This window comes from Anser brachyrhynchus, assembly GCF_964034855.1.
Source record: "Anser brachyrhynchus genome assembly, chromosome: 29".
Lineage (NCBI taxonomy): Eukaryota > Metazoa > Chordata > Aves > Anseriformes > Anatidae > Anser > Anser brachyrhynchus.
This window is the reverse complement of record NC_137722.1, coordinates 2,081,995-2,089,379: the sequence shown is the minus strand read 5'-3', so window position 1 is coordinate 2,089,379 and position 7,385 is coordinate 2,081,995.

The window sequence follows — 7,385 nt, the reverse complement described above, 5'->3', positions numbered from 1 at the left end:
ACTTTTTGATGGCATAAAGTGGCACCGTACGTGTTTTTTCGGGTCTAACTCGGGTTCAGCTTCTTGTTGTGGTTAGGGTTATGTTTAGGGTTGTTAGGAAAGAGTGAAGACGCAGAGTCCTGTTGAGTGTGGGGTTGCGTAAAGGCTCCCCCAGGGAGTTCAGGTGTACCCAAAGGCTTCCACTGAGAGCACTTTTTGATGGCAGAAAGTGCACCGTCCGTGTTTTTTCGGGTCTAACTCGGGTTCAGCTTCTTGTTGCGGTTAGGGTTATGTTTAGGGTTGTTAGGAAAGAGTGAAGACGCAGAGTCCTGTTGAGTGTGGGGTTGCGTAAAGGCTCCCCCAGGGAGTTCAGGTGTACCCAAAGGCTTCCGCTGAGAGCACTGTTTGATGGCAGAAAGTGGCACCGTACGTGTTTTTTCGGGTCTAACTCGAGTTCAGCTTCTTGTTGCGGTTAGGGTTATGTTTAGGGTTGTTAGGAAAGAGTGAAGACGCAGAGTCCTGTTGAGTGTGGGGTTGCGTAAAGGCTCCCCCAGGGAGTTCAGGTGTACCCAAAGGCTTCCGCTGAGAGCACTTTTTGATGGCAGAAAGTGGCACCGTACGTGTTTTTTCGGGTCTAACTCGGGTTCAGCTTCTTGTTGCGGTAAGGGTTATGTTTAGGGTTGTTAGGAAAGAGTGAAGACGCAGAGTCCTGTTGCGTGTGGGGTTGCGTAAAGGCTCCCCCAGGGAGTTCAGGTGTACCCAAAGGCTTCCGCTGAGAGCACTTTTTGATGGCATAAAGTGGCACCGTCCGTGTTTTTTCGGGTCTAACTCGGGTTCAGCTTCTTGTTGCGGTTAGGGTTATGTTTAGGGTTGTTAGGAAAGAGTGAAGACGCAGAGTCCTGTTGAGTGTGGGGTTGCGTAAAGGCTCCCCCAGGGAGTTCAGGTGTACCCAAAGGCTTCCGCTGAGAGCACTTTTTGATGGCAGAAAGTGGCACCGTACGTGTTTTTTCGGGTCTAACTCGGGTTCAGCTTCTTTTTGCGGTTAGGGTTATGTTTAGGGTTGTTAGGAAAGAGTGAAGACGCAGAGTCCTGTTGAGTGTGGGGTTGCGTAAAGGCTCCCCCAGGGAGTTCAGGTGTACCCAAAGGCTTCCGCTGAGAGCACTTTTTGATGGCAGAAAGTGGCACCGTCCGTGTTTTTTCGGGTCTAACTCGGGTTCAGCTTCTTGTTGCGGTTAGGGTTATGTTTAGGGTTGTTAGGAAAGAGTGAAGACGCAGAGTCCTGTTGAGTGTGGGGTTGCGTAAAGGCTCCCCCAGGGAGTTCAGGTGTACCCAAAGGCTTCCGCTGAGAGCACTTTTTGATTGCAGAATGTGGCACCGTCCGTGTTTTTTCGGGTCTAACTCGGGTTGAGCTTCTTGTTGCGGTTAGGGTTATGTTTAGGGTTGTTAGGAAAGAGTGAAGGCGCAGAGTCCTGTTGAGTGTGGGGTTGCGTAAAGGCTCCCCCAGGGAGTTCAGGTGTTCCCAAAGGCTTCCGCTGAGAGCACTTTTTGATGGCAGAAAGTGGCACCGTACGTGTTTTTTCGGGTCTAACTCGGGTTCAGCTTCTTGTTGCGGTTAGGGTTATGTTTAGGGTTGTTAGGAAAGAGTGAAGGCGCAGAGTCCTGTTGAGTGTGGGGTTGCGTAAAGGCTCCCCCAGGGAGTTCAGGTGTACCCAAAGGCTTCCGCTGAGAGCACTTTTTGATGGCATAAAGTGGCACCGTACGTGTTTTTTCGGGTCTAACTCGGGTTCAGCTTCTTGTTGCGGTTAGGGTTATGTTTAGGGTTGTTAGGAAAGAGTGAAGGCGCAGAGTCCTGTTGAGTGTGGGGTTGCGTAAAGGCTCCCCCAGGGAGTTCAGGTGTACCCAAAGGCTTCCGCTGAGAGCACTTTTTGATGGTAGAAAGTGGCACCGTCCGTGTTTTTTCGGGTCTAACTCGGGTTGAGCTTCTTGTTGCGGTTAGGGTTATGTTTAGGGTTGTTAGGAAAGAATGAAGACACAGAGTCCTGTTGAGTGTGGGGTTGCGTAAAGGCTCCCCCAGGGAGTTCAGGTGTACCCAAAGGCTTCCGCTGAGAGCACTTTTTGATGGCAGAAAGTGGCACCGTACGTGTTTTTTCGGGTCTAACTCGGGTTCAGCTTCTTGTTGCGGTTAGGGTTATGTTTAGGGTTGTTTGCGAACAGTGAAGGCTCAGAGTCCTGTTGAGTGTGGGGTTGCGTAAAGGCTCCCCCAGGGAGTTCAGGTGTACCCAAAGGCTTCCGCTGAGAGCACTTTTTGATGGCAGAAAGTGGCACCGTACGTGTTTTTTCGGGTCTAACTCGGGTTCAGCTTCTTGTTGCGGTTAGGGTTATGTTTAGGGTTGTTAGGAAAGAGTGAAGGCGCAGAGTCCTGTTGAGTGTGGGGTTGCGTAAAGGCTCCCCCAGGGAGTTCAGGTGTACCCAAAGGCTTCCGCTGAGAGCACTTTTTGATGGCATAAAGTGGCACCGTACGTGTTTTTTCGGGTCTAACTCGGGTTGAGCTTCTTGTTGCGGTTAGGGTTATGTTTAGGGTTGTTAGGAAAGAGTGAAGACGCAGAGTCCTGTTGAGTGTGGGGTTGCGTAAAGGCTCCCCCAGGGAGTTCAGGTGTACCCAAAGGCTTCCACTGAGAGCACTTTTTGATGGCAGAAAGTGGCACCGTCCGTGTTTTTTCGGGTCTAACTCGGGTTCAGCTTCTTGTTGCGGTTAGGGTTATGTTTAGGGTTGTTAGGAAAGAGTGAAGGCGCAGAGTCCTGTTGAGTGTGGGGTTGCGTAAAGGCTCCCCCAGGGAGTTCAGGTGTAGCCAAAGGCTTCCGCTGAGAGCACTTTTTGATGGCAGAAAGTGGCACCGTCCGTGTTTTTTCGGGTCTAACTCGGGTTCAGCTTCTTGTTGCGGTTAGGGTTATGTTTAGGGTTGTTAGGAAAGAGTGAAGACGCAGAGTCCTGTTGAGTGTGGGGTTGCGTAAAGGCTCCCCCAGGGAGTTCAGGTGTACCCAAAGGCTTCCGCTGAGAGCACTTTTTGATGGCAGAAAGTGGCACCGTACGTGTTTTTTCGGGTCTAACTCGGGTTCAGCTTCTTGTTGCGGTTAGGGTTATGTTTAGGGTTGTTAGGAAAGAGTGAAGACGCAGAGTCCTGTTGAGTGTGGGGTTGCGTAAAGGCTCCCCCAGGGAGTTCAGGTGTACCCAAAGGCTTCCGCTGAGAGCACTTTTTGATGGCAGAAAGTGGCACCTTACGTGTTTTTTCGGGTCTAACTCGGGTTGAGCTTCTTGTTGCGGTTAGGGTTATGTTTAGGGTTGTTAGGAAAGAGTGAAGACACAGAGTCCTGTTGAGTGTGGGGTTGCGTAAAGGCTCCCCCAGGGAGTTCAGGTGTACCCAAAGGCTTCCGCTGAGAGCACTTTTTGATGGCAGAAAGTGGCACCGTCCGTGTTTTTTCGGGTATAACTCGGGTTCAGCTTCTTGTTGCGGTTAGGGTTATGTTTAGGGTTGTTAGGAAAGAGTGAAGACGCAGAGTCCTGTTGAGTGTGGGGTTGCGTAAAGGCTCCCCCAGGGAGTTCAGGTGTACCCAAAGGCTTCCGCTGAGAGCACTTTTTGATGGCAGAAAGTGGCACCGTACGTGTTTTTTCGGGTCTAACTCGGGTTCAGCTTCTTGTTGCGGTTAGGGTTATGTTTAGGGTTGTTAGGAAAGAGTGAAGACGCAGAGTCCTGTTGAGTGTGGGGTTGCGTAAAGGCTCCCCCAGGGAGTTCAGGTGTACCCAAAGGCTTCCGCTGAGAGCACTTTTTGATGGCAGAAAGTGGCACCGTCCATGTTTTTTCGGGTCTAACTCGGGTTCAGCTTCTTGTTGCGGTTAGGGTTATGTTTAGGGTTGTTAGGAAAGAGTGAAGACGCAGAGTCCTGTTGAGTGTGGGGTTGCGTAAAGGCTCCCCCAGGGAGTTCAGGTGTACCCAAAGGCTTCCGCTGAGAGCACTTTTTGATGGCAGAAAGTGGCACCGTCCGTGTTTTTTCGGGTCTAACTCGGGTTCAGCTTCTTGTTGCGGTTAGGGTTATGTTTAGGGTTGTTAGGAAAGAGTGAAGACGCAGAGTCCTGTTGAGTGTGGGGTTGCGTAAAGGCTCCCCCAGGGAGTTCAGGTGTACCCAAAGGCTTCCGCTGAGAGCACTTTTTGATGGCAGAAAGTGGCACCGTCCGTGTTTTTTCGGGTCTAACTCGGGTTGAGCTTCTTGTTGCGGTTAGGGTTATGTTTAGGGTTGTTAGGAAAGAGTGAAGGCGCAGAGTCCTGTTGAGTGTGGGGTTGCGTAAAGGCTCCCCCAGGGAGTTCAGGTGTACCCAAAGGCTTCCGCTGAGAGCACTTTTTGATGGCAGAAAGTGGCACCGTCCGTGTTTTTTCGGGTCTAACTCGGGTTGAGCTTCTTGTTGCGGTTAGGGTTATGTTTAGGGTTGTTAGGAAAGAGTGAAGACGCAGAGTCCTGTTGAGTGTGGGGTTGCGTAAAGGCTCCCCCAGGGAGTTCAGGTGTACCCAAAGGCTTCCGCTGAGAGCACTTTTTGATGGCAGAAAGTGGCACCGTCCGTGTTTTTTCGGGTCTAACTCGGGTTCAGCTTCTTGTTGCGGTTAGGGTTATGTTTAGGGTTGTTAGGAAAGAGTGAAGACGCAGAGTCCTGTTGAGTGTGGGGTTGCGTAAAGGCTCCCCCAGGGAGTTCAGGTGTACCCAAAGGCTTCCGCTGAGAGCACTTTTTGATGGCAGAAAGTGGCACCGTCCGTGTTTTTTCGGGTCTAACTCGGGTTCAGCTTCTTGTTGCGGTTAGGGTTATGTTTAGGGTTGTTAGGAAAGAGTGAAGACGCAGAGTCCTGTTGAGTGTGGGGTTGCGTAAAGGCTCCCCCAGGGAGTTCAGGTGTACCCAAAGGCTTCCGCTGAGAGCACTTTTTGATGGCAGAAAGTGGCACCGTCCGTGTTTTTTCGGGTCTAACTCGGGTTCAGCTTCTTGTTGCGGTTAGGGTTATGTTTAGGGTTGTTAGGAAAGAGTGAAGACGCAGAGTCCTGTTGAGTGTGGGGTTGCGTAAAGGCTCCCCCAGGGAGTTCAGGTGTACCCAAAGGCTTCCGCTGAGAGCACTTTTTGATGGCAGAAAGTGGCACCGTCCGTGTTTTTTCGGGTCTAACTCGGGTTCAGCTTCTTGTTGCGGTTAGGGTTATGTTTAGGGTTGTTAGGAAAGAGTGAAGACGCAGAGTCCTGTTGAGTGTGGGGTTGCGTAAAGGCTCCCCCAGGGAGTTCAGGTGTACCCAAAGGCTTCCGCTGAGAGCACTTTTTGATGGCAGAAAGTGGCACCGTACGTGTTTTTTCGGGTCTAACTCGGGTTGAGCTTCTTGTTGCGGTTAGGGTTATGTTTAGGGTTGTTAGGAAAGAGTGAAGGCGCAGAGTCCTGTTGAGTGTGGGGTTGCGTAAAGGCTCCCCCAGGGAGTTCAGGAGTACCCAAAGGCTTCCGCTCAGAGCGCTTTTTGATGGCAGAAAGTGGCACCGTACGTGTTTTTTTGGGTCTAACTCGGGTTCAGCTTCTTGTTGCGGTTAGGGTTATGTTTAGGGTTGTTAGGAAAGAGTGAAGGTGCAGAGTCCTGTTGAGTGTGGGGTTCGGTAAAGGCTCCCCCAGGGAGTTCAGGTGTACCCAAAGGCTTCCGCTGAGAGCACTTTTTGATGACAGAAAGTGGCACCGTAGGTGTTTTTTCGGGTCTAACTCGGGTTCAGCTTCTTGTTGCGGTTAGGGTTATGTTTAGGGTTGTTAGGAAAGAGTGAAGGCGCAGAGTCCTGTTGAGTGTGGGGTTGCGTAAAGGCTCCCCCAGGGAGTTCAGGTGTACCCAAAGGCTTCCGCTGAGAGCACCTTTTGATGGCAGAAAGTGGCACCGTACGTGTTTTTTCGGGTCTAACTCGGGTTCAGCTTCTTGTTGCGGTTAGGGTTATGTTTAGGGTTGTTAGGAAAGAGTGAAGACGCAGAGTCCTGTTGAGTGTGGGGTTGCGTAAAGGCTCCCCCAGGGAGTTCAGGTGTAGCCAAAGGCTTCCGCTGAGAGCACTTTTTGATGGCAGAAAGTGGCACCGTCCGTGTTTTTTCGGGCCTAACTCGGGTTCAGCTTCTTGTTGCGGTTAGGGTTATGTTTAGGGTTGTTAGGAAAGAGTGAAGACGCAGAGTCCTGTTGAGTGTGGGGTTGCGTAAAGGCTCCCCCAGGGAGTTCAGGTGTACCCAAAGGCTTCCGCTGAGAGCACTTTTTGATGGCAGAAAGTGGCACCGTACGTGTTTTTTCGGGTCTAACTCGGGTTCAGCTTCTTGTTCCGGTTAGGGTTATGTTTAGGGTTGTTAGGAAAGAGTGAAGACGCAGAGTCCTGTTGAGTGTGGGGTTGCGTAAAGGCTCCCCCAGGGAGTTCAGGTGTACCCAAAGGCTTCCGCTGAGAGCACTTTTTGATGGCAGAAAGTGGCACCATACGTGTTTTTTCGGGTCTAACTCGGGTTCAGCTTCTTGTTCCGGTTAGGGTTATGTTTAGGGTTGTTAGGAAAGAGTGAAGACGCAGAGTCCTGTTGAGTGTGGGGTTGCGTAAAGGCTCCCCCAGGGAGTTCAGGTGTACCCAAAGGCTTCCGCTGAGAGCACTTTTTGATGGCAGAAAGTGGCACCGTCCGTGTTTTTTCGGGTCTAACTCGGGTTCAGCTTCTTGTTGCGGTTAGGGTTATGTTTAGGGTTGTTAGGAAAGAGTGAAGGCGCAGAGTCCTGTTGAGTGTGGGGTTGCGTAAAGGCTCCCCCAGGGAGTTCAGGTGTACCCAAAGGCTTCCGCTGAGAGCACTTTTTGATGGCAGAAAGTGGCACCGTCCGTGTTTTTTCGGGTCTAACTCGGGTTCAGCTTCTTGTTGCGGTTAGGGTTATGTTTAGGGTTGTTAGGAAAGAGTGAAGACGCAGAGTCCTGTTGAGTGTGGGGTTGCGTAAAGGCTCCCCCAGGGAGTTCAGGTGTACCCAAAGGCTTCCGCTGAGAGCACTTTTTGATGGCAGAAAGTGGCACCGTCCGTGTTTTTTCGGGCCTAACTCGGGTTCAGCTTCTTGTTGCGGTTAGGGTTATGTTTAGGGTTGTTAGGAAAGAGTGAAGACGCAGAGTCCTGTTGAGTGTGGGGTTGCGTAAAGGCTCCCCCAGGGAGTTCAGGTGTACCCAAAGGCTTCCGCTGAGAGCACTTTTTGATGGCATAAAGTGGCACCGTACGTGTTTTTTCGGGTCTAACTCGGGTTCAGCTTCTTGTTGCGGTTAGGGTTATGTTTAGGGTTGTTAGGAAAGAGTGAAGACGCAGAGTCCTGTTGAGTGTGGGGTTGCGTAAAGGCTCCCCCAGGGAGTTCAGGTG